Consider the following 26,723-nt stretch of genomic DNA (forward strand, 5'->3'; position numbering starts at 1 on the left):
GGAATAGGGATTATCTGTGGCGAAACAAAAAAGGACTAATATTTGAAATGTAAAGAAAGATAATATCTACTAAAAATAAACAAATAAATAAATAAATAGATACATAAATAAATATAAAAATAGTTACAAAATACTACATATAAAAAGAATAATTCAATATGATGTCATACAGTATATTAACTATTATTTCCTAATATAGAAATTATGCTAATACTATATAGTTTAAAAAAATTATATATCCAAATGGACCTTCAAATTTTCCCAGAAGATTTTGTACTGGAAATCTATAAAGAAATTAAAGTTTTAAAAAGTAAGAATGCAGATGTTAGAGTTTGATGGCTCAGCTTTTGACCTACAGGCATGACAATGAGAGTTTGACCCACACCACTATACCCTCCAAGAAATCCATTAAAATTAAAGATTAATCATACAGAATTATTGTTTGGAATATACATCATATGCAAAATATTAATGCAGATTACTTGCTATACAATCAATTATACTTTCATTGAAATACTTACACTAAGAAGGAAATAATAAGTTTGAACATATTACAGTGTATCTCCAATTACTTCTTCAGAATTTGCATTCTAATTATCATTAGTTACTGGAGATTCTGTTCTTGGTTGGTAATACAACAAGATATATAAACAATTTTTTTTTGCAATTATTAATGAAATACTTTTCGCCTGACTGGACTTATATATTAATGCTACACAAAGAAGCTCTGGATTCAATCTTCAACAATAAATAATAAATAAATAAAAAATAAAATTTAAGTATAAAAAATATAGAAGACATGTTTTCCTTAAGCCCCAGTAAATTTGTCAGGCTGAGTACTTCATTTTCAAGGCCAGTCCAAACTGCACATATGCTTTGAGATAATACTGAGATATAGAGTTAGAGCTTACCTTCCTATATCAAAACAACAGTACATAAACACAGCCTTCCCTGAATTATGTCTGAAGTACCAGCTCTTTGGAGGTTTAGAGGAGCCTCTGGATTTGGAATCAATTTGGGGCCTTTATATGCAAATTTTGAAAATCTGGCCTTTCAAAACCAGGTAAAAGAAAATGAGGACTGGTCTTCAGTTTGTTTTTAATGAATTCCTGGCTGGCAGCAGCAGTACAGAAAAGGATCTATTCTGTTTCCCCCACTAACTGACCCCCAGTTTACTCATAACTCACATACCCAGGCCCCAAGAATACTTGTAGGGTCTACAATTCCCTAGCCTTCCTGCTTTCTGCTAGGTGATAATCTGTTCAATCTCCTGCCCATAGCAGAAAAAGTTCTCTGTTTTTCTTGGGTAAAGTGTATTGTGAACCCAAAGCATTAACCACAGGAGTCCAATGAGGGTCACATGCTCTCCTTTCTCCTTTAGTGACACCTCCATCCCTCCACCATCATCCCACTGGGACCCCCAGCTGATTCAGGATTAACCATCTCTCAACAGTTCACTGACTCCCTCCACAGAGACTTCTCCCTACCATGCTTCCTCAAGAACTTTACTTCCTCAGGAACTCAGCTTCCTGGCCACCACAAAGCATACTGAGTAACAGGGTTTGGACAGCAGGAAAACAATCTTAGCCAAGCCCATTGCAGATGCAGATTGGCCCTGTTTACACATTCCTACAAAGGGTGAGAGTGGATTTATCAGTGATCTGTCATCACAGTAGCAAAAAGGAGGTAGTATTATAGCTTCCACTACTACTAAGAGTTTTTTCCATTTCTCAAGTTTGCAGTGCTAACTTGAAAGTAAGAAAAAAAACAAAACAAAACAAACAAACAAACAAAAAAAAACACCAAAGAAGTCTCTCCTACTTTGTTTTAGTTGAAGGGACTGTCATGTGTAATTCTAAATTGTTTTATTTATTACCAAACATGATTTTGCACGTTTGTATTTTTGCATGTCTGGTGTTTATACAACATGCATGTCTGGTGCTCTTAGAAACTAGAATAGGATGGCAAAATCCCCTGGATCTTGAATTAAACATTCTTGTGAGCCATTATGTGGGTCCTAGGAACTAAACCTTGGTTCTGTCCAAGAGCAACAAGTGCTCTTAATGTCTAAGTCATCTTTCATTCTCTGCCCTGTGTGTGTTTTAAAGTATGTTGGATCATTTCTCTCAATAGATGTTTAATTTTACTATACAGTGGAGATAATTAAAATATGACACTTTCTTAATATTTTCTATTTCTAGAAAAGAAATAAAAACACCATAATTTGAATACATTGTGTAAATCGTAAAAAGAGTTTCAGCAAAAAACGATGTGTATACATTTCAGTATATGTGTGCATAAGGAGGTTAGAAATAGACAACTGTTTTATCCTTAATTAAATTCCAACTATTTTTTTTTTATGAGACAGGGTTTCTCTGTATAGATCTGTTTGTCCTGGAACTCACCCTATATACCAGGGTGGCCACAAACTCAGAAATTTCCCTGCTTTTTCCTCAAAATTGCAGGTATTAAGGCATGTGCCACCACTGTCTGAAACAACTTAAAAGTTGAGACAGGATATCTATGAATCTGCAGCTCAAACGCCACTAGCCTGGCTAGCCAGTCATCTGTATCCACCTACTCAGCACTGGCCTAGAGAATGTACTTTTAATGTGGATTCTAGACCCCCATCTTAATTCCATATAATTTCAAGGAAAGCAATTTATCAAAATAACCATCTCTGTAGACCCCTTGTGAGATTTGTTCTACTGTAGTCACTACCATTATAATTTTATTTTTCTATTGCTCTAATCATGCCTAAGTTTAGGCTCCTAAATTGTTTAATGCTGTTTTTGCTTATTTCCTTACAATAGAAAATTGGTTTTCTTGCTCAGTTTACATTATACAGTTAATTGGGTAAACAAACTTATCAGATTCATATTTCACTCATATTTCATTTGTGAGACTTGTTGCTGTGTTTAGTTTGATTGTTAGGGTTTTTTTTTTTTTTAATTTGGTTGGTTGTTTGAATTTTTTTGTTTGCTTGATTATTTGGTTGCTTTTTTTTAAATTTTTTTTGTTTTATTATTTGTTTTGTTTTGTTTTGATTTTTCCACAACTGAAGATGAAACTCATAACTTTTACTTGGTGCTTTACCACTGAGCTACATCTCCAGGTAAACATTACTTCTAAATGTTGGGTGAAAAGTCATCTGTATGTGTTTTAAGGAAAACTATGATTTCTGTGAAACCTAAAATTATTCCCCTATGCTATAGTGTCTATAGAGATGTAATGCCCTCTTCTGGCCTCTTCAAAAAACAGGCAAATATCTCCAAAAACACATACTTCCAGATATATCCAACATACTGTCTAATTCATCTTTTAGAAGAAAGAACAATAAAAGACTAAAGCATGAAATATAGTGGAAAGCTAGTGTAAGTCACCCCAAAGCTGGGCCTATGCTCAAGTCCCAGGATGAGCTGGCCAGCACACCAGAGACTCAAGAGGAAAACCACACCTGATGCAAACTGCAAGAGGTTTTATTGTCAGCAAGCTGAGGATGAAGTCTTCCACCATGCAGGTCAGGGGAGATTGACCCTGAGCAGTGACAGTAGATGGCTTTTAACAGCTAGCTGAGGAATTGGGAGGAGTTGGGAGGAGAGTTGGGAGAAGTTGGGAAGAGTTGGGAGGTGTTAGGAAGAGAGTTCTTTTCTTCTGGGTGTCCTTGCTGAAATTTACAAGGCAGGAGTAGGGAGTGAAATCTTTCTGAATTTTTATCTTATTGTCCTTGGCACAGGAAGGGAGGTATCTCTGGTTGTAAAGTATAGAAAGAAAAAGCCTTTTTGTTGGCTATAGAGAAAAAGAGGTTCTTTCTAGCTGTATTTTCAGAGATCAGGGAAAACAAGATTGGGGAACATCTAGAGGCTTTACCTTCCTGGGAGAAACACTTTAAGTTGGGGTCACACATTCCCCACTCCTTCTACTATAGAGTTCTTATCTTAGAACTGGGAAAATTAAACCTCTGGCCCAGTTGTCAAATAAGGCCAACATGAGTTTGCATCTTTAGGATTTGTAACATTGAGAGCCTCAGAAGCCCCTCAAATGAGACTAGAGAGTCTCTAGTCAGTGGTAGCAGGAAGGGAGGAGGTTCCTCTGCAGTGTCTTCAGAGTGTGAGCAGGGCCAGGCTAGTGGACCTCTGTATGGTCAGGATGGGTAACCAGGCACATGCTGGAGGAGCAGGTGGACTTGTATCTGGGATCAAGGTTCCTGGAACAATAGTGCCAGACCAGGACAGGATCCCCTACTTGACTTTTATGTGGCACTGTGGTCAGTTCCTGGTTCGTTCCTATTTTTTTCCCATCAATTTCCAGGTGTCCTTTTCAAACCAGTTCTAAGGCCTTCAAGTGAGCTAGAAGGGGTTGGGAAAAAAGAAACATCAGGGTCACACATTCTCCCTGCTTCTGTTAAGGGGGGCAGTCTCCCATGGTGAATTTCAAAGGGTGTAAGCTTAAATTTTCCTGGGGTGTTCTGTACTTGGAACAAAGTGAAGGGAAGGAGAGTTGTCCAGTCTTTTCTTCAGTCTCTAAAGCCAATTTATTCAAGGTTTCTTTTAATGTTCTATTCATCTGCTCTTCCTGTCCTGAACTCTGGGGTCTATAAACACAATGTAACTTCTGATTGATCCACAATTGTCTGGCTAACTCTTGACTTACTTTGGTAACAAAGGAGGGGCCATTGTCTGAGGAAAGTACCTCAGGGATGCTGAATCTTGGAAAAATTTCCTCTAATATCTTCTTTGCCATGATATTGGAGGTCTCTTTCTTAGTGGGGAAGGCTTTACTCAACCTGAAAAAGTGTCTATAAAAACTGATAGATATTTATTACTGTACTTGGCTTATTTTACTTCAGTAAAATCTAATTTTCAGTATGCTTCTGGACAATTACAGCTTAGCCACCTTCCAGGGGTGTTCTTGTTGTGTCTGGTATTGATGCGGACACAGGATTGGCATTTATTTGCACTATCTTGAGCAATGTCAAACATTTTTATAACATAGTAGTTTGAGCTCTTAACAGTTTCTTTGAGCTTCTCATTTCCCAAATGTGTGAGCCTATGCAGACTGTCTACATATTGTTGCCCTTTTCTGGTGGGCAGGTAATAGCAACCATCGTGGGTCTTATCTACTTCCTGAGGAGAGTACCCACATATCTCAGGTACTTTGCCAATTAGTTACTGATCTTCTGATTTCATTTAAAGCCTGTGTCTTTGAGTTTATAATGGTCTTTAAGTTCTTTATTTTCTCGTAGAGCCACCTGTTTTTCAGCCAGGTAAGCCATCTGATTTCCTTTCCCTCTGGCATCAAGTCCTTTCTGGTGACCAGGACAATGTATGGTGGCTAGTTTTTTTTTTCGTTTTTGTTGTTGTTGTTTTGTTTTGTTTGTTTTGTATTTGTTTTTGTTGTTGTTTTGTTTTGTTTTATTTTGTTTTTTGTTTTGTTTTTGTTTTGTTTTGTTTGTTTTGTGGTTTTTTTTTATTTATTTTCAAGTTTTGGCTTCTAATAAGCTCAAAAAATTTTTAATTATTAATATCTTTCCCAGCATAGGTGAGTAGGGCCCATTGCCTATAGATTGTCCCACATATGTGAGTGGTGGTGAAAACTTACCTGCTGTCTGTGTAGATATTGTTGTATTTCTCTTTTGCCAGCTGCAAAGCTTGTGTGAGTGCAATTAGCTCTGCTCTCTGGATTATTGTCCCTTTAGGCAAGGTGCTGGTGGGGATGGTTTGTTTTCCATTGCCCAGTGCTGCCCCTGCCTTTTACTTACCTTTAACCAAAAACCTGCTATCATCCTTGCACCAGTTGGGGCAGTCTGGCCATGGCTGATCAGTGAGTTCTTTCTTAGTTCCTGTTTCTTCTGCCAGGATGCCCATACACTGGTGCTCTGGTAGGGATTTGTAAGCTTCTGACAGCAAGGTGGCAGAATTCAGGATAGCAGTGGGTACAAACTGCACTCTCAGTCAGTAAGAGGATCTGATAATGGGTCATGTGAGATTTAGTCATCCAGTGATCAGGCGGTGGTCTACTGATGCTTTCTAAGGCACGGATCTACCACTATCATTCCTTGACCTAGAGTCAGTTTATCAGCATCTTTGAGAAGTACGGCCAAAGCATCCATAACTTTTAAGCAAAATGGCCATCCAGTGGATACTGGGTCTAGTTTTTTATTTGTTTGTTTTTTTGTTTTTTTGTTTTTTTGTTTTTTTTTTTTTGACCAGTATTCCACACGTTGTTTTTATGGCCCCAGAGCTTAGATCAGAACCCCACTTTCTTTTCCTGCTAATTCCTCTATATAGAGTGACAGGCTTAGTCAGGTCTTGCAGGGTTCGGGCTGGTACACTAAGCAAGGCCTTTTATAATCTCTTTAGAGGCCTACTGGTGTATGGGGGTCCAAGAGAAAGTCCCAGTCTCTTTAGTAAAGGGGTAGAGTGTGGCTGCCAGAGTGGCAAAGCTTGGAATCTAGAGTCTACAAAACCCAGCCATTCCCAAAAATTCTCTCACCTGCTTTAAGGTTGTTGGGATGGGGATTTGAGTTACAGTCTTTTTCCAAGCTTCTGTCAGCCACCATTTCCTTTCCCTGAGACCATAACCCAAATAGGTTACTTCTGTCTGGCAATTCTGTGCTTTCTTAGCAGATGCCTGGTATCCCAACTCGCTCAAATCTGCCAGTAATTTTCAGTTCCCAATCTCCACCATTTTTCGGTGGTGGCTTGAAGAAGCAGGTCATAAACATAATGAAGAAGAAAAACTTGGGGGATTTCTGACCTGAACAGTGCCAAGTCCGAGTGGAAGGCTTCATCAAAGAGAATAGGAGAGTTCTTGAATTTTTGAGGTAAATGTCTCAAAGTTAGTTTGTCCAGCCTATCCCTAAAATGGGTCTCTCCACTTGAAAGCAAAGATTACCTGACTCATGGGATGTAGTTTTAGGCAGAAAAATGTGTCCTTCAGGTGCAGGACTATATAACAATGTCTGTCAGGGTGGAGAGAACTAAGTAGATTGTAGGAGTTAGGGACAGTAGGATGAATATCTCATACTCTTTCGTTTACTTTTATTAAGTCTTGTACTGGAGATAAACATTAGTGCCTGAATTTTTAACTGGTAGTAATGGAGTATTCCATGGAGATTGACAAGGGACCAAAACACCTAGTTCTATGAGCCTTTGAATGTGAGGTCTGATGCCCTCTTGGGCCTCTCTTCTCATGGGGTATTGTTGTACCCCAATAGATGTCACACCAGTTTTCAGCTTCACAATGATGTGGGGGACAATGTTTCCTCTCCCATACCTTCCAACTCTACCCAGGCTTGAAGATAATCTCTCTAACAAGGTTATTCTAGAACTTTTCTCGATGTGGCTTGAGGCTCATATAATCTATTTACTTCTTCTAATTTTGAAACTAAAATTATATAGAGAGGGGCTTATCAAGAGACTGAATTTGCTTCCAAAGAGAAGCTTATTTGGGCTTTTAATGTGATAGTAAGTCTCTACCCAACAATGGCGTTGACATCCAAGAATGTTGAGGAAGGAATTAGTTACTTGGCTTCTTCTTAAATTAACTTTCTTATCAGTGGTCCAAGTGTATGGTTTCTGATCAGTAGCCACAATTACTACATTTTTTGTTTTGTTTTGTTCTTTTTTTGTTTTTTTGTTTTTTTTTTTTTGGTGGTGTTTTGTTGTTGTCTTTGTTGTTTTTGTTGTTGTCCTTCAATTTCTCCAGTGGCTCTTTCAGGACTGAAATCTCTGCTCTAGTATCAATAATGAAATCTGTGGGTGTCCCCTCCACATTTAGGATTGCCCCAGGCTTGGGGAGGGGTCTGAGCCCTGACTCTCCTAGTCATCATATTTTAGGGGAAAAATCTTGAGCTGTCTGGTATTTGTTTCTTTTTTTGGGGCAGTCTCTTGCCCAGTGTTCCTTTTCTTTATAGTATGTTCATCGGTCCTTATCTAGAGGTTGTGGAGATCCTCTGGAGTTCTTAGGTCTTCTCAGCCCTGTGTTACCCAGGTACTCTTTCTGCCTACTTTGTCTCCCTTTTCTATAAACTTCTTTATCACCTGTGAATACAACCACAAACCTACTTACATTTTTTTCAAGGCTTCTATCTTGTCTATTTTCTCTTTACTCAGCCACTCTCTTTTTTCTTTGTCTTTTTTATTCTTCAGTCTCAATCTATTTTTAATGTAGTTTATTAGGTATTTTCCTCATTTACATTTCTAACACTATCCCAAAAGTCCCCCATACCCTCCCCTCCCCCACACCCCTACCCACTCATTACCACTTTTTGACCCTGGCAATCCCCTGTACTGGGGCATAATTAGTGTGCATGCCCAATTGGGCTCTTTCCAGTGATGGCCTACTAGACAATCTTTTGATACATATGCAGCTACAGTCAAGAGGTATGGGGTACTGGTTAGTTCATAATGTTGTTCCACCAATAGCATTGCAGATCCCTTTAGCTGCTTGGACATTTTCTCTAGCTCCTCCATTGGGGGATCTGTGATCCATCCAATAGTTTACTGTGAGCATCGACTTCTTTGTTTGCTAGGCCCTGGCATAATCTCATAAGAGACAGCTATATCAGCGTCAATTCAGCAAAACCTAGCAAGTGTATGGATTGGTGTCAGTGTTTGGAGACTGATTAGGGGATGGATCCCTGCATATAGCAATCTCTAGATGGTCCATCCTTTTGTCTAAGCTCCAAACTTTGTCTCTGTAACTCCTTCCATTTGTGTTTTGTTTCCAATTCTAAGAAGGGGCAAAGTGTCCGCACTTTGGTCTTCGTTCTTCTTGACTTTCGTGTGTTTGGCAAATTATACCTTATATCTTGGAGGTATTCTAGGTTTCATGGCTAATATCCACTTATTAATGAGTACATATCATTAGCATTCTTTTGTGATTGAGTTACCTCACTCAGGATGATGCTCTCCAGGTCCAACCATTTGCCTATAAATTTCATAAACTTATTTTTTAATAGCTGTACTATTAGTAGTAGAACTCCATTGTGTAAATGGACCACAATTTTGTAATTATTTTCTATGGAGGGCATCTGGGTTCTTTCCAGCTTCTGGCTACTATAAATAAGGCTGCTATGAACATAGTGGAGAATGTGTCTTACTAGTTTGAACAGCTTCTGGATATATGCCCAGAATTGTATTGTGGGATCCCCTGGTAGTACAATGTCCAATTTTCTGAAGAATCGCCAGACTGATTTACAGAGTTGATTTAAAAGCTTTCAATTCCATCAACAATGGAGGAGTTTTCTGCTTTCTCCACATCCTTGCCAGCATCTGCTGTCATCTGAATATTTGATCTTAGCCATTCTTACTGGTGTGAGATGGAATTTCTGGGTTGTTATGATTTATATTTCACTGCTGATTAATGATGGTGAACATTGTTTCAGGTGCTTCTTAGCCATTTGGTATTCCTCAGGTGAGAATTCTTTCTTTAGCTCTGAGCCCCGTTTTTTAATGGGGTTATTTGATTTTCTGGAGTCCTCCTTCTTGAGTTCTTTATATATATATTTGATATTAGTCCCCTATCTGATTTAGGATAGTGAAAGATCCTTTCACAATCTGTTAGTGGCCTTTTTGTCTTATTGAAGGTGTCTTTGCCTTACAAAAGATTTGCAGCTTTTTGAGGTCCCATTTGTCAATTATAAATCTTCCAATACAAGCCATTTGTCTTCTATTCAGGAACTTTCCCCTGTTCTCATATCTTTGAGGCTTTTCCCCATTTGCTCCTCTACAAGTTTCAGTGTCTCTGATTTTATGTGGAGCTTTTTGATCCACTTACATTTGACCTTAGTACAAGGAGATAGGAATGGATTGATTCACAGTCTTCTACATGATAACCACCAATTGTGCCAGCACCATTTATTGAAAATGCAGTCTTTTTTTCCACTGGATGCTTTTAGCTCCCTTGTAGAAGATCAATGGACAATAGCTGTGTTGGTTCATTTCTGGGTCTTCAATTCTATTTCATTGGTCTACTTCTGTGTCACTATATTAGTACCATGCAGTTTTTATCACAATTGCTGTGTAGTACAGCTTTGGGTCAGGCATGGTGATTGCACCAGAGGTTCTTTTATCCATGAGAAGAGTTTTTCTGTCCTAGGTTTTGTTTATTGCCAATGTATTTGCAGATTGCCCTTACTAATTCATTGAAGAATTGAGTTGGAATTTTAATGGGGATTTTATTGAATCTGTAGATTTCTTTTGGCAATATGGCCATTTTTACAATGTTGATACTGCCAATCCATGATAATGGACTTTCTTTCCATCTTCTGAGATCTTCTTTAATTTCTTTCTTCAGAGACTTGAAATTCTTATCATACAGACCTTTCACTTCCTTAGTTAGAGTAATGCCAAATTATTTTATATTATTTGTGACTATTGAGAAGGGTGATGTTTCTCTAATTTCATTCTCAGCCTGTTTATTCTTTGTGAAGGGAAAGGCCATTGACATGTTTGGTTAATTTTATACCCAGCTAAATCACCGACGTTGTTTTTCAAGTTTAGGTTTTCTCTGGTTGAATTTTTAGGTTCACTTATATATGCTATCATATCATCTGCAAAAAGTGATATTTTGAATTCTTCTTTTCCAATTTGTATCCCCTTGGTCTCCTTTTGTTGTCAAATTGCTCTGTCTAGGACTTAAAGAACAATGTTGAATAGGTAGGGAGAAAGTGGGCAGCCTTGTCTAGTCACTGATTTTAGTGAGATTGCTTCCAGCTTCATACCATTTCATTTGATGTTGGGTACTGGTTTACTGTAAACTACTTTTATCCTGTTTATGTATGGGCCTTGAATTCGTGATCCTTCCAAGACTTTTATCAAGAATAGGTTTTGGATATACTTAAATGATTTCTTTGCATATAATGAGATGATCATGTTTTTTGTCTTTGAGGTTGTTTATATAATGGATTATGTTGATGGATTGCCATATATTAAACCATCCCTGTATACCTGGTATAAAACCGACTTGGTAAGGATGAATGAAATTTTTAATGTGTTCTTGGATATGATTAGGGATAATTTTACTGAGTATTTTTGTTTCTTTATTCATAAGGGCCATGTTCTGAAGTTCTTTATCTTTGTTGGATCTTTCAGTGGTTTAGGTATCAGAGTAATTGTGGCTTCATAGAATGAGTTGGGTAGAGTACCTTCTACTGCTATTTTGTGGAATTGTTTGTGCAGACCTGGAATTAGATATTCTTTGAAGGTATGATAGAACTCTACATTAAACCTATCTGTTCCTTTTTTTTTTTTTTCGGTTGGGAGACTATTAATGCCTGCTTCTATTTCTTTAGGGCACATGAGACTGTTTAGATCATTAACTTGATCCTGTTTTAACTTTAGTACCTGATATCTGTCTAGAAATTAGTCCATTTTGTCCAGGTTATCTGGTTCTGTTGAGTATAGCCTGTTGTAGAAGGATCTGATGGTGTTTTGGTTTTCTTCAGGATCCGTTTTTTTGTCTCCCTTTTCAATTCTGATTTTGTTAATTAGAATGCTGTCTCTGTGCCTTAAGGGATGCTAGCTAAGTGGTTATATATCTTTTTGATTTTCCCAAAGAACCAAATCCTCTTTGGTTGATTATTTAAGGAGTTCTTCTTGTTTCCACTTGGTTAATTTCACCCCTGACATTGATTATTTCCTTCCATCTACTCCTCTTGAGTGAATTTGCTTTCTTTATTCTGGAGATTTTTCGTGTGTTTTCAAGATGCTTGTATGTGCTCTCTCTGGTTTCTTTTTGGAGGCACTCAAATCTATGAGTTTCCCTCTTAGTAATGATTTCATTGAGTCTCATAAGTTAGGGTATATTGTGGCTTTATTTTCATTAAACTCTAAAATGTCTTTAATTTCTTTCTTTATTCATTCCTTGACCAAGGTATCACTGAAAAGACTTTTGTTCATTTTCAACGTGAATGTTGGCTTTCCATTATTTATGTTGTTATTGAAGATCAATCATCCTAAGTCCTTGGTGGTCTGATAGGATGCTTTGGACAATTGCAATATTTTTTATCAGTTGAGATCTGTTTTATGACCAATTATATGGCCAATTTTGTAGAAGGTACCATGATGTGCTGAGAAAAATTTATATCATTTTGTTTCAGGATAAAACATTCTGTAGATATCTATTAAGTCCATTTGTTTAATAACTTCTGTTAGTTTCACTGTGTCCCTGTTTAGTAACTGTTTCCACGATATGCCCATTGATAAAAGTGGTTTGTTGAAGCCTTCCACTATTATTTTGTGAGCTGAAATGTGTGCTTTGAGCTTTCTTTAATGAATTGGATTGCCCTTGCATTTGGAGCATAGATATTCAGAATTTAGAGTTCCTCTTGGAAGATTTTAACGTTGATGAGTATGAAGTGTCCTTCTTTGTCTTTTTTGAAAACTTTAGGTTAAAAATCAATTTTAATCGATATTTAAATGGTTACTCCAGCTGATTTCTTCAGACCATTTGCTTGGAAAATTATTTTCCAGCCTTTCACTCTGAGATAGTGTCTGTCTTTTTCCCTGATATGGGTTTCCTGTAAGCAGTAGATTATTGGGTCCTGTTTCTGTAGCCAGTCTGTCAGTCTATGTCTTTTTATTGGCGAACTGAATCCATTGATATTAAGAGATATTAAGGAAAAGTAATTGTTGCTTCCTATTATTTTTGTTGTTAGAGTTTGCATTCTGTTCTTGTGGCTGTCTTCTTTTTGGTTTGTTGAGGGATTACTTTCTTGCTTTTTCTAGGGCGTGGTTTCTGTCCTTGTATTGTTATTTTTTTTCTGTTATTGTTCTTTGAAAGACTGGATTCATGGAAAGTTAATGTGTGAATTTATTTTTTTCATGAAATAATTTGATTTCTCCATCTATGGTAATTGAGAGTTTGGCTGTGTATAATAGCCTGGGCTGGCATTTGTGTTCTCTTAGTGTCTGTATAACATCTGTCCAGGATCTTCTGTCTTTCATAGTCTCTGGTGAAAAGTATGGTTTATTCTCATAGCCCTGCCTTTATATGTTACCGGACCTTTTTCCCTTACTACTTTTAACAGTATATCTCTATTTAGTGCATTTCTTCTTCTGATTATTATGTGTCAGGAGGAATTTATTTTCTGGTGCAGTCTATATGGAATTCTGTAGGCTTCTTTTATGTTCATGGGCATGTCTTTCTTTAGGTTTGACAAGTTTTCTTCTATAATTTTTTGAAGATATTTGCTGGCCCTTTAAGTTGAAAATCTTCATTCTCATCTACTCCGATTACCCGTAGGTTTGGACTTCACATTGTGTCCTGGATTTCCTGGATGTTTGAGATAGGATCTTTTGCAATTTGTATTTTATTTGATTGCTGTTCCAATGTTCTCTATGGAATCTTCTGCACCGGACATTCTCTCTTCCATCTCTTGTATTCTGGTGCTGATGCTCACATCTACAGTTCCAGATTTCTTGCCTAGGTATTCTATCTCCAGTGTTGCCTTACTTTGGGGTTTCTTTATTGTGTCTACTTCACTTTTTAGGTTTTGTATGGTTTTATTCAATTCCATCACCTCTTTGGTCATGTTTTCCTTCAATTCTTTAAGGTTTTTTTGTGCTTCCTCTTAAGGTCTTCCACCTATTTAGCAGTGTTCTCCTGTATTTCTTTAAGTGAGTTATTAAAGTCATTCTTGATGTACTCTACAATCAACCTGAGATATGCTTTTAAATATGGGACTACCTTTTCGAGTGTTTTGGCGTTTCCAGGCCTGGGTGAGGTGGGAGTGCTGTAATTCTGATGACGGTGAGTGGTCTTGGTTTCTGTTAGTAAGATTCTTATGTTTGCCTTCCATCATCTGGTAATCTCTGGAGTTAGTTGTTATAATTGTCTCTGGTTATATCTTGTTCCTCAGTGATTATGTTATCCTCTATCAGCAGACCTGGGAGACTTGTTTTCTCCTGAGTTTGAGTGTTCAGAGTACTCTCTGCAGGCAAGATCTCCTCTTGCAGAGAAGGTGCCCAGATATCTGGTGTTCGAACTTTCCTCCAGGCAGATGTTGTGATCCACTCACTAGAGATACTAAGATCCCATGGAGAGTCCTGTGGGGACCTTTGGGTTGTCCACCAACTCTGCCCCCAAGGTGCCCAGTGCTCTCCTGGACTGGAAGGGACTTGTGACCCTGGTCAGACCTCTTTCTCTGCTTCCGTAATTAATGCAGTCTCAGGTACTGCATGATAGAATTGGAGCAGAAGTTGATTTCCACTCACCAAAGGTCTTAAGATCTCGTGGATGATTCTGTGAAGACCTTGGGGCTGTCCTCAGACTCTGCGCAAAATGTTGCCCAGGTGCTGGTACAGACCAGAGGGACTTGTGACCATTGTCAGGCCAGTTTTTCTGCTTCCCTAAATAATGCAGTCTCAGATCCTGTGAGATTGGATTGGAGCAGAGGTTGTGTTACATTCATGAGAAGTCTTATAATCCTATTGAGGGTCTTTTGGGGACCTTAGGGGTATCTGCAGACTCCCGAGCCCAATGTGCCCTGGTGCTGGCTTGTCAGTCCCTCTCTTATGGTACACTTTCTCTGCCTCCTTAAACAGATGTTGTAAAGATAATGTTTTCAGACTCTCTAGACGCTGTAACCTTTTCCTAATGTCAGAAGAAGACTGCCCTATAGAAGCCATGACACCTGTCACCTGCTGGCACGCTGAAGGAGGGTCAAAGGTAGTGTAACACTTCTATACCTTTAAGAGGTACTCTAAAAACACTGCGGAGGGCTCCTTTTTCACTTGTACGATCTCTCTTACCTTGGCCAAATTGGTGGGGCACCTGCCAGTTCCTTTCAGTCCTATTATCAGAGCCAAGCAGAAAATTGTCAATTGCTCCATAAGGTCAGTCCTGTCAGGACATGTCAGAGGGAAGGCTGCATCTATTTCATTCAGAAGTTTTATTGGTAGTCATATGGCCCCCAGCATGCTCTTTCTTTCCTCTCAGAATCCTCTCCTTCTCCTCTGTGGTGAAAGAACCTGTAAAAATTGATGACAGTCATCCCAAGTAGGCTGAAGAGAGAATATGAGAGATTCCATTAGATTAGCAAGGCTAGAGGGGTTTTCACAAAGGAGGGTGTGATTTGCTTTCCAGTTATTTAGATCAGAGGAGGTAAAAGGCCATTACTGAAGGGGCTGCAGTTGTCTGTGGTCCGCTGGATGAGAGTCATAAGTACATAAAGGCAGTGCGATAGTTGAATCTGGTCCCTCTGGGCTTTGAGCTCGCTGGTCTTGGGCTTTAGCAACTGGTCCCTCCTCAAATATCTAGTGGCACCCTGTTGAGAGTTCTTGGGGGGACCACTTGGGAATATGCTGTGCCAATTCTATGCCTGCTTGGATGCTGCCATGTCCCACCTTGGTGATAATGGACTGAACATCTGAACCTGTAAGCTAGCTCCAATTAAATGTTGTCCTTTATAAGGCTTGCCTTGGTCTTAGTGCCTGTTCACTGCAGTAAAACCCTAAGACAGCATCTTTAGAGCCTCTGTGTCTAAGAAAGTTAACTTTGGGTATTTTGTTTGTTTGCTTTCCTATCATACAGGTTCTTTGTGTATATTATGTTTTCTGGTTTGGGGTTTTGATTAGATAGAGTATGTGAATGTGTGTTTCTGTATCAATATATGTTTTTTTGTTTGTTTGTTTGTTTGTTTTGTTTTGTGTGTGTGTGTGTGTGTGTGTGTGTGTGTGTGTGTGTGCATTTGTTTATTTTCTTTGGTTTTTTTGTCCTATTCAGTTAGTTTGGTTTATTTCATTAGTATTCTTTAGATAACTATTTGTTTCCTTAAAAGTGACAGACAGTAGGAATCTGGATTACAGGAGAAGTGGGAAGTAACCTTAAGGAATAACTGTTAGGGGAAACTGTAATAAGAAAATACATCTCAAATATAGCTTCCCCTCCCTCCTCTTCTTGAAGTCCTTCCCAGGAGCTCACCTTCCCCAATGCATTCCTCCTCTCTTTCTCTTCAGAAAAGGAGAGACCTACCATGGATATAAAACTGCCTTGTCATATCAAATTACACACTAGGAACATCCTCTCCTATTAAAGCTAGAAGGAGCATCTCAATCAGCTGAAAATGTCTCAAAGGCAGGCAACAGAGACAGGGAGAGACTGTTCTCACATTGTTAAGGGTTCCACATGAATCCCAATCTACATAAATTTTACATATGTGCCAAGGGCCAAGGTCATTCTCATGAATGCTACCTTGTCTCAGTGTCTGTGTGGCCCCATGAACTCAGGTAAGTTGATTCTGTGAATTTTCTTGTGGTTTCCTTGACCTCCTTGACTCCAGTAAACCTTCTTCCTTTTTCACAGATTCCCTAAAGTCAAATGAAACTTTGGCTGTGGTTCTTGCATATGCCTCCATCAATTGCTAGTTGAAGTCTTTCTCATGACAGTTATGCTAGACTCCTATTTGCCAGTATAGCAGAACATTGTTAACAATATCAAGGATGTGCTCTATTTCTTATCATATGTCTCAAGCTGATCCAGTCATTGGTTGGCCATTCCCTCAATATTTGTTCTAACTTGACCCCTGCACATCTTGTAGGCAGGAGAAATTGGACGATGAAGTTTTTATAGTAGGACTGGTGTCCCATTCCCTCCTTTGAAAATCTTGCCTGGCTACAGGAGATGGACATTTCAGGCTTCATATTACCCATTGAAAGGAGGGTTAATTACTGGTACCCTCAATTCACTGTCTTAGATTCTGAAGAATTTCTATTTCTGTAGGTTTCTAGCTCATTCCAGAGATGAATTCCCCCAATCCAGTTTTCTCTTCAAGTACTCCCTCCCTCAATTCTTTCCCCTCATGATCCTTCTGGTTTGCATCCAAACACCAACTCTTGTCCAGTGCTAGTCCCATGTCCAATGAAAATGCCTAGACTATATTCCAATCTTAGTGAGATATCATTTTTGGCATCTTTGGATTACAACATGGTTATCCTTTATAATCAGTACCAACTTATATGTGAATATGTACAATGTTTGCCTATGTGGGTCTAGGTTACCTCACTCATGGTGATATTTTTTGTGCCATCTATTTTTTTGTACAAATTTCAAATTGTCTTTGTTTTTAATAGCTGTGAAGTATTCCTCTGTGTAAGTGTACCACATTTTCCTTATTCTTTTATTGATTGAGGGATATCTAGGTTGTTTCCAGTTTCTGGCTATTATGAATAATGTCTCTATGAACATAATTGAGTAAGTACTCTTATGGTGGTAGGATGGAGTTTCCTTTTGGTATATAACTAGGAGTGTTATAGCTGGTTTTTTTTGTTTGTTTGTTTTTTTGTTTTTTGTTTTTTTGATACAATTACTCCCAATTTTCTGAGACGACACCAAATTTATTTCCAAAGTTGTTGTACAAGTTTACATTTGTACCAGCAATGAAGGAGTCTTCCATTACTTCCACAACCTCAACATAATGTGCTGTCCTTCCTTGACTTTTTTGATAACTTTGTTTTGGACGTTGATTTTGTTTGATATTAGAATGGCTACTCCAGGTTTTTTCTTCAGACCATTTGCTTGGAAAATTGTTTTCTAGCCTTTTACTCTGGTGTGTTGTCTGTCTTTGTCCCTGAGGCAGAAAGTGATGTCATTTAAGTCTTACATATTTGCCATTCTGATGTTTGTAAGATAAAATCTCAGAGTCATATCATTTTGCATTTACTATATGACTAAGGATAATGAACATTTCTTTAAGTGCTTCTCAGCCATTAGATTCCTCTATCAAGAATTCTTTGATTAGCACTGTTCCCCATTTTTAATGTATTATTTGCTTTGTTGATGTTTAATTTGTTGAGTTCTTTATATATTTTGGATATCAACATTCTGTCAGATATAGGGTTGGTTAAGCCATTCTGTAAGCTGACATATTGTTCTATTGGCAGTGCCCCATGCCTTACAAAATATTTTCAGTTTAATGAGGTTTCATTTATCAATTGTTGATCTTAGTGGCTGAACTACTAGAGTTCTGTTTAGGAAGTCATCTTCTGTGCCAAAGATTTCAAGGTTATTCTCCACTTCCTCTTTTATCAGATTTAGTATATCAGGGTTTCTTGATCAGATCGTTGATCCATTTGGACTTGACTTTTGTGCAGGGTAATAGACATGGATCTACTTGTAGTATTCTACAAGCAGATATCCATTACTACCAGCATCATTTGTTGAAAATGTTTCATCTATTCCACTGTAGAGTTTTGGCGTCTTGTTAAAATCAAGTGTTCATAGGTACGGATTCACTTTTGTGTCTTCACATCAATTTATTGATCAACCTATCTGTATTTATGCCAATACCATGCAGTCTTTATCGCTTCTTCTCTGTAGTACAGCTTGAAACCGGGGGTAGGGAACTGGGGGAAGCCAACAGAAAGTTCTATATTCCAGGAAACAAGAGGATCACATGACCCTACGGGGATGACATTAGGTGAAATCCCCAACAAAGGGGAGAGAGTACCTGTAGAAACCATATCCAGAGGTTAGGAATTGCGTCTGGTTGAAAGATGGGTCCCCTACCATTTTCAAAAATTTTGACCCAGAACTGTTCATGTTGAAAGGAAATACAGGGACAAAGAGTAGAGCATAGTCTGAAGGAAAAGCCATTCAGAGCCTGCCCCAAATGGGGATATATCCCATATGCAGCCACCAAGCCCAGGCACTATTGCTGATGCCAACAAATGCGTGCTGAGAGGAGCCTGATATAGATGTTTCCTGAGAGGCTTTGCCAAATCCTTACTGATACAGATGTGGATGCTTGCAGTCCACCATCAGAATGAGCTTTGGGACCCCAAAAAGAAGTTAGGGGAAGGACTGAAGGAGCTGAAGAGTTTTGTAATATCATAGGAAAAACAACAATATCAACCAACCAGACTCCTCAGAGCTCTCAGGAACTGAAGCTCCAACCAAATAAAACACATGGAGGGACCCATGGCTCCAGGTGCACATGTAGCAGAGGATGGCCTTATCTGGCATCAATAGGAAGAGAGATTGTTTATAGGAAGTATACTGTTTATTTTCTGTTAATTTTGCATCATGTCACTTATGTATACTACTGTATCTGAATAGCAATAGTTTGACTTTTTTCTTTTCAATTTGTATAGCTTGATCTTCTTCCTTTCATTATTGTTGTTGCTAAAACTTCAGGTGCTATACAGAATAGATACAGAGAATATATACTTTTATCATATTATTGCTTTTTAGGGAATATTTTTTTCTCTCCATTTAATTTGATATTGGGTGTCAGCTTTCAATGTATTGGCTTTATTATGTTCAAGCATGTGACATGTATCCCTCATCTCTTTAAGAATTTATCATCAAGGAGTGTTGGATTTTGTTGGAGTCTTCTTCAACATTGACTATGATAATCTTGTGGTATTTTTTCCTTTTAGTTTGCTTACATGGTAGATTAGAGTGAAAGAGTTTGGTATGTTGATCCATTCCTGCATACGTAAAATGAACTCTACTTCATCATAGGGGTGATATTTTTCATATATCTTTGAATTCTGTTTACACGTATTTTATTGAGTATTTTTAAATCGATGTCTATAAGGGCAATTGGTCCGAAATTCTCTTTCTTTTTTGAGTCTTTGTGTGACTTAAGTCTCACATTGACTGTATTCCCATAAAGTAAATTTTGTCAATTTTCATTCTGTTTTTATCTAGTGAAATAATTTGTGTATCAGTATTAGCCCTTTTTTGAAAGTATGGTATAATCCTGCTCTAAAACCATCTGATCTTATCTGGTTTTGTTTGGGAGATATTAAATGATAGGTTAAATTTCCTTTGGCTATAGGACTATTCAAGTTGATCTTGATTCAGCTTTACCAAATTGTATCTATTGAGAAAATTGTCCTTTTTATTTTTTATATTTTGGTTTTCCATGTTTCTGGAGTACAGGGTTTGAAGTGAAACCCAATGATCTCGGTGTCTGTTGTTATGTCTTCTTCTTCATTTCTAATTTTGTTAATTTGTATGCTTTCGCTCTCTTTCTTTTAGTTGGTTTTGAAAAAAGTTTTGTCCATCCTGATGATTTCCTCAAAGAACCAAATATTTGTTGCCTGTTTCTTTGTCTTGTTCTCTTTGATTTTTTTATTGATTTTAGTTTTGAGTTTGATAATTTCCTGCTGTCTATTTATCTTTGGTGGCTGTGCTTCTATTTGAACCAGAGCTTTCTGACATGCTGTTAATTGGTGAGTATGAGATCTCGACAATTTTTTATGAAGACATTCATAACTATGAAACTTCATCTTAGGTCTGTTTTCATTGTACCCCATTTACTTGGAATTTTGTGCAATTCATTGAATTCCAGAAAATCTTTAATTCCTCTTTCCTCTTTAAATTTTCTTCTTATTGCCCTGATGGTTGAGAGCTGATGGCTTCTGGAAGCTTAAAACTTTCTGGCTTATTTTGTGGTTAAATTTGCTCACCTTTGATGATTAATACCTGTGGTTTAATAGTGGAGTATTGATTTAGGACACAGTGCCTTCCCTGCTCAGTGCTAAAAGTTCTTTAACCTTGTGTAGCCAGAGAAATTCACATTCACAAGAAAAAGTACTCGCTTCAAAAGAAGGCTTTAGACTTTATTTCTAGGAGAGAGACAAAAGGGGAACCTATTTTCTATTGTATTCAATTCTCACACTTTCTCAGAATACATGATCATATGGTATTCCAGGCTTCTATTTTATAAAAGGTACTATCAAGTTCACAACAATACTACAAGTCAATAAATCAAATAAGGAATGTCAGGAAGAATGTTTACTTGCAAGTCCATTGTGATTGGTTATTAATTTTATATTCATTAGCTGCTAGTAACTCCACAAGTTCATATAAGTTTTAACTAAATTTTATGTCAAGGGTGTCAATCATATGCCTAGTGTCTCATTCATTTTGAAGTTTTATACAGATAAATCTAGTCAATATTTTATCTTTTGTCTTTGAACGTCCTAGAAATTGTTCATTCTCAGTTTGTGAAAATACTTATCAGATAATGCATTCACATCTATCATAAAGGATTAGTTTCTCTGATTATAAATTTGTTTTAAGCCTGCATTTTATCCTAATGCAATTAGTCTTTGACACAAGAAGTCTTACAGTACTTCAACTGCAGCTTTTCAATAAAGAGCTCAAAATTACTTATGTACATTTGGTAATTCTATAAAATTATATAAAGTCTTAAGAAATCATTAATTTACTTACATAGCATTACTACAAGAGAGTATATGTGTGTTGATCTGCATCCAATAGGATGGGCTATATGCCAGGGAAAATTATACTCTAGAATACTTAGAGGTAAAATCGATTCCTCAAATGAAATGTATGAAGGCCTTGCAATTCAGAGATCCATCACATCTGTCCAAAATGTTGGACAATCTTCAGAAAGTCACTCATTACATTTTCTATCTCCTAGCGAATTTTTTCATTCCTTATTGTTTCTATTTCCACTTTCTTGTCTTAGTTTATTCAATTACTTCACCTGTTTCATTGTGCATGCCTCTATTTCTTTAGGGGACATATGTAGTTCTTCTGTAAAGACATCTACCATCTCCATAAAATTGGATTTAAGATCATTTTCTTGTGCTTCATTTATGATGGAACAGCCAGAGTGTTCTACAGTAAGGCATCTGTGGCTAAGTGCTGTCAGGTTTCCCAAATTGTTGTAGAGTGTGTTCTTAGATTGTTCTCTAGCTACTTGAATTTTGAGATTATTATAGGTTTATGTATTGATTTCTACATATGTAATTGTCAGATACATGGATTTTTGTTTTGATTTGTTGATGTTTTTATTCCCTTGGTCTCTGTTTCCTCCAGGTTTTCTGGTCTTAATGCCTTGGGGTTCTAGTGACAAGGAAGTCTTCAGGTCCAGGAGGGTGTCTTTGCTGAGAGTTTTGTGACTCCTCTGTCTTCTGAGGTTTTGGGTGTCAACATTACCTCTGGGTTCCATAGGTAGGGCCTCCAAAAAAAAAAAAAAAAAAAAAAAAGCAGAGATCTTCAGCTCAAGTTGTGAGAAGGAATATGGAGTCAGGTCATGGGTTGCACTTTATAGTTGTTCAAAATACTTGAAGGGGAGTTGGTGAGCCTAGAGCCTAGAGTGGAATGTTACCTGGGGTGCCTGAAGTTGGTCTAGACTTTTTATTTATAATTTCAGCAAACATCCATGTTAATCAAAGGGTGTGTAGAAATTATTGTGTGTAAAAAAATGCCACAGAACTTGAAAAGTACACGATGAGAACTTATAAATTTGTCTTGTTACTTTATGAATCTTCCAGTCTTATTTCTATTACTACAATAAAATGCTCTAAACAAACCATCTTAGGGAGAAAGGCTTAATTTGGCTTGTAATTAGAATTTACAATTTGCCACTTTTCATCTAATGAAAGTTGCCTAGGCAGATGGTCACATGTCTGCATTCAGAAGGATTGAGAAATGAGTATATCCTTGTATGTTCTTGTGACTTAGCTACTTTTTTCATTCACAGAAGTGTCCACAGCCCAAATAAAAAATAAAAAATTGTGTCAACTATATTCAGGGTGAGTGTTCCTACATCAACTAATAATTAAAACAAACGTATGTCAGTCTTTTTTGTTTTTGTTGTTGTTTTTGTTTTTGTTTTTCAAGCCAGGGTTTCTCTGTATAGCCCTGGCTGTCCTGGACTTCCTTTGGTAGACCAGGCTGGCCTAGAACTCAGAAATCTGCCTGCCTCTGCCTTCCAAGTTATGGGATTAAATGTGTGCACCACCATGCCTGGCCCATATGTCAGTCTTATCCACACAATTTTGATTGCTTTATCAACTGATTCTAGTGTGTGTCAAGATGACAATTAAAAGTAAACACCACAACAGACAATAAAGAAACACATTAACAGATGATCTGAAAAACAAAATAAGTATGGTTTGTGGGCTTTTTTGGATGGGAATGATCTCATTTGGCTCAAATATTTGAGTACTTGATCCTATGTTAGTGTAAATTTTTAGGAATAATTAGTTAATATAACCTTGTTGAAGAAGTTGTGTCACTGTGGGTGGGATTTGAGATGTAAAAGCTTTTACCATTCCTGGTTAGATTACTCTGTCTGCCTTCAAATTGTTATCCCAATGCCATGTGGGTCTACTTGCTGCTATGCTTTCCATTATGATGACCATGGATTCCAAGCCGCTGAAACCAAGAATAAACCCCTAATAAACTCCATTTGTAAGCTGTTTTTGCCACAGTGTCTTATTGTGACAACAGAAAAGTAATTAAAACACTCTAATTCACCTATTTTCTACTTTATGAAATATGTCTTCTATAGTACAATGAGTTTCATGGATCAATAGGGTAAATTGTACTACAACTTTATTAACTTTTCAATGGCAGTGATTCTTGGTTGTTTTTTTTTATTAATATTCATTTGAGAGCATCCAGAATACATAGGCAGAGTTCTGTAATATTTGTAAAATTTGTATTACCTTTCTTTTATTAAGGTGTATGTCACAAATATGTCTTATACATGTTTTTTATGTATAAATAATAATGAACTGATTAAAACTATTGAAATATCATCTATTACTTGATACAGTTATGGTATTTTATAATGACTTTAAAGAATATTGACAATTAACTCACTGTGTATGTATATGATAATATTAAGTATAACAAGTACAAAATTCATTAGTTCTCCAGAACTTATTTTTTATTTTATTCAGTGTAACAATATTGTTATGTATAAATCATAATGGCATTTTTCTGTTTACTGCCCCAATGATTTGCACTCCCTTATGAAAATAACTCACAGAATTTTTATATTTTGTTATGCTTTAAACAGTGTAACAGTTGGGCCACTTTCTAGCCTCTATGTGGTTAATCAACCTCCCACTGACAATCCTGGTTATTACCTACTAACTTCTTTGTGTTACTTTTGTTGCCCTGGAACCAGAGAACTGCCAAACTGGGTCACACTTTTCCAGCACATTCTTCATTTTATTTATTTATTTATTTATTTATTTATTTATTTATTTATTTATTTATTTATTTATAATTAATTAATTAATTAATTAATTAATTAATCTTGAATCTAGACACGTTGCTCCAGGTGTTTATCATCTGTGCTCGAGGTGTTTATCATCTGGTAGCATTGTTGGAATTGTTTATCTATACTATCTTATAAATAATGATACTTTGATTTCTTCCTTTCTAATTTGTATCTTCTTGATCCTCTTCAGTTGTCTTATTCCTCTAACTAGAATGTCAAGTACTCTATTAAATATATTTGCAGAGACTGAACAGCCTTTTCTTGTTCCTGATTTTTGCTGAATTATTTTGAGTATTTATCAATTTAATTTTTTTATTACGTATTTTCTTCAATTGCATTTCCAATGCTATCCCAAAAGCCCCCCCCCCCACTCCCCTACGCACCCATTCCCATTTTTTGGCCCTGGCATTCCCCTGTGCTGGGGCATATAACGTTTGCCTGACCAATGGGCCTCTCTTTCCAGTGATGGCCTACTAGGTCATCTTTTGATACATATGCAGCTAGATTCAAGAGCTCTGGGGTACTGGTTAGTTCATAATGTTGTTCCTCCGATAGGGTTGCAGATCTCTTTAGCTCCTTGGATACTTTCTCTAGCTCCTCCATTGGGGGCCCTGTGATCCATCCAATAGTTGACTGTGAGCATCCACTTCTGTGTTTCCTAGGCCCCGGCCTAGTCTCAAAAGGGACAGCTATATCACCATCCTTGCATCAAAGGCTTGCTAGTGTATGCAATGGTGTCATCGCTTGGAGGCTAATTATGTGATGGATCCCTGGATATGGCAGTCTCTAGATGGACCATCCTTTTGTCTCAGCTCCAAACTTTGTCTATGTAACTCCTTACATGGGTGATTGTTTCCAATTCTAAGAATGAGCAAAGTGTCCACACTTTGGTTTTTGTTCTTCTTCAGTTTCATATGTTTTACGTATTGTACCTTATATCTCGCTATGCTAAGTTTCTGGGTTAATATCCACTTATCAGTGAGTACATTTCATTTGAGTTCTTTTGTGATTGGGTTACCTCACTCAGGATGATGCCCTCCAGATCCAACAATTTGCCTAGGATTTTTGTGAATTCATTCTTTTTAATAGCTGAGTAGTACTCCATTGTGTAAATGTACCAAATATTTTGTATCCATTCCTCTGTTGAGGGACATCTGGGTTATTTCCAGCTTCTGTCTATTATAAATAAGGCTGCTATGAACATAGTGGAGCATTTGTCCTTCTTACCGGTTGGGACATCTTTGGATATATGCCCAGAAGAGGTATTGCAAGATCTTCCAGTAGTACTATGTCCAATTTTCGGATGAACCGCCAGACTGATTTCAAGAGTGGTTGTACCAGCTTGCAATCCCACCAACAATGGAGGAGTGTTCCTCTTTCTCCACATCCTCGCCATCATCTGCTGTCACCTGAATTTTTCATCTTAGCCATTCTGACTGGTGTGAGATGGAATCTCAGAGTTGTTTTGATTTGCATTTCCCTGATGATTAAGGATGTTGAACATTTTTTCACGTGTTTCTCAGCCTTTCGGTATTCCTCAGGTGAGAATCCTTTTTTCAGCTCTGAGCACCATCTTTTATGGGGCTATTTGACTTTCTGGAGTCCACCCTCTTGAGTTCTTTTTATATATTTGATATTAGTCCCCTATCTGATTTAGGATAGGTAAAGATCCTTTCCCAATCTGTTGGTGGTCTTTTTGTCTTATTGAAGGTGTCTTTTGCCTTGCATAATCTTTGCAGTTTCATGAGGTCCCATTTGTCAATCCTAGATCTTAAAGCACAAGCCATTGCTGTTCTATTCAGGAATTTTTCCCCTGTGCCCATATCTTCAAGGCTTTCCCCCACTTTCTCCTCTATAAGTTTCAGTGTCTCTGGTTTTATGTGAAGTTCCTTGATCCACTTAGATTTGACCATAGTACAAGGAGATAAGTATGGATCGATTCACATTCTTCTACATGATAACAACCAGTTGTGCCAGCCCCAATTGTTGAAAATGCTGTCTTTCTTCCACTGGATGGGTTTAGCTCCCTTGTCGAAGATCAAGTGACCATAGGTGTGTGGGTTCATTTTTGGGTCTTCAATTCTATTCCATTTGTCTACTTGTCTGTCTCTATACCAGTACCATGCATTTTTATCACAATTTCTTTGAAGCAAAACTTTAGGTCAGGCATGGTGATTCCACCAGAGGTTCTTTTATCCTTGAGAAGAGTTTTTGCTATCCTAGGTTTTTTGTTATTCCAGATGAATTTGCAAATTGCTCCTTCTAATTCGTTGAAGAATTGAGTTGGAATTTTGATGGGGATTGCATTGAATCTGTAGATTGCTTTTGGCAAGATAGCCATTTTTACAATGTTGATCCTGCCAATCCATGAGCATGGGAGATCTTTCCATCTTCTGAGATCTTCTTTAATTTCTTTCTTCAGAGACATGAAGTTCTTGTCATACAGAATTTTCATTTCTTTAGTTAGAGTCACGCCTAGGTATTTTATATTACTTGTGGCTATTGAGAAGGGTGTTGTTTCCCTAATTTCTTTCTCAGCCTGTTTGTCCTTTGTGTAGAGAAAGGCCATTGACTTTTTTAAGTTAATTTTATGTCCAGCTACTTCACTGAAGCTGTTTATCAGGCTTAGGAGTTCTCTGGTGGAATTTTTAGGGTCACTTATATATACTATCATCTCATCTGCAAAAAGTGATATTTTGACTTCATCTTTTTCAATTTG

This window comes from Mus musculus, chromosome Y, assembly GCF_000001635.26.
Source record: "Mus musculus strain C57BL/6J chromosome Y, GRCm38.p6 C57BL/6J".
NCBI lineage: Eukaryota > Metazoa > Chordata > Mammalia > Rodentia > Muridae > Mus > Mus musculus.